Source organism: Camponotus floridanus, unplaced genomic scaffold, assembly GCF_003227725.1.
Source record: "Camponotus floridanus strain SB8 unplaced genomic scaffold, Cflo_v7.5 scaffold2, whole genome shotgun sequence".
In the NCBI taxonomy this organism is placed as follows: Eukaryota; Metazoa; Arthropoda; class Insecta; order Hymenoptera; family Formicidae; genus Camponotus; species Camponotus floridanus.
In genome coordinates, this window is record NW_020229325.1 from 6,258,735 (window position 1) to 6,260,532 (window position 1,798).

Consider the following 1,798-nt stretch of genomic DNA (forward strand, 5'->3'; position numbering starts at 1 on the left):
ACTAACAAACTCTTTGCTAAAGAAGAGTGTATTTTTGCTCGAATATCCATCTCCAATAAAATCCTATAATCCTGGAAAATGGAACAAGATTATTTCTCTTTATCAAGATACACAATATGACACGTAAAAAAAGAGACACCGTTACAAGGATTAAAAAAAAAAAAACAAAAGTTGAAATAATGATATTCGCATTTTTTTTTTTCAGTAAAACCCATGAACGTTCCAATTATCCTTTGCAAAAGCATAATGACGTTACATGAGAAAATTACATAAATATAACAAATATTAAATATATAAATACATAAATATAACAAATAACTTCATTTTCGATATATAATCGCAAAAGAAAAGATAAACTCGCAGAATCTGTAATTATGCGCGATTCATCAGGTAATACGTCATTCATCGATGTATCTGTCACGAGCCTCGATGGCCTTTAGCACTGACGCGCCAATTTGGATGCATCGTCCCTGGGCGGAACGCTGTATCATAACCACCGGCAAAGGGTTAAAGGGAGCTTATTACTTTACGAGCTCCTGACACTAGCGCATGCGTGCTCGTATCTGTACACAATACGCGTCGTGCACCCTCGCTCGTGCGTTGCACTTTGGGGACAATATCGGAATTAACGAGACAGACGCAGACGTGTTTCTTTTTTAAAGAAAAATAACAACTTTATTGCGAATGTATTTTTAAGTTATCTTACATTCTCTTAAGCTCGACAGCTCAATAATATTTACAATGCGTTTCTTAATTAATTATATATATTATAATATATATATATTATATATTATATTATATATATTACAAATAAATATATCTCTCCGTTCAGGCATGCCGTGGTCTCTTTCCTCTCGATGAAACGATTCTCGAGAGTCCAGAGAAGATGTACAGAAACAATGTGTTTTATCGCTTGTTTTAATATTACGCCATTAAAAGCGTGCGCAAATTCTATGAAATGATAAATTATAAATGATGTCGACATCGAGTTGGCATTATATGCACGTGCAGGGCGAGCTATCGATAAACGTATCCCTCGTTGAACGGAATTTAATTTCTAGATTATTAATCTGCATTATATTCTCCGAATGGCGCGTAGGATAATAGAGAAATATCGATAATTGCATGAATGGGACACGTTTGATTAAATACCGTGACTTTCTCTCATATGGATTTTATAATAACTCATAAGTCAAACAATTGGTCACGATTAATTGTTTGCGACACATATCCGTGATGTCGTAAACATTCTCGTGAAACTAATCAATTTATGGAATTATCTTTCCGTCGCAAAAGTAATATTCCAGAATGAAAGCCAGACATCGAAACACCGACTATTTTAAGATAAAATAATAGGAACCGCAACAGGAATATTTCTAACAAATAAATTGCTTAATAAAAATTTGTTCGCAAGAAAAAATACTTAAGTAAATCGATACTTTATCGATACTTTCGGTCGTATCGAGAATCGCGTAATGCTTCAATGACGAATGCTATGAAAATTGATATATGGAAATTTATTCTCTCTCTCTCTCTCTCACTCGCTCTCACACAATCATTCCTTCGCTCGTTTCGCCTACTTTACAATTAAGACACGACAATGCAAGTGCTAATACTATCATTTGTGCAGCGAATACAATCGCGCTCGTGTGTGTGTGTGTGTACATGTGTGTATGTATGCGCGTACACACATTACGTGTCTCTATAACTAACACGTAACAATACCCTACGTGGATCCCAGAAAAATAGACTCGTTCATATCCGGTTCTTTAGCTGGGATCTTGTGTGACATGTTGCA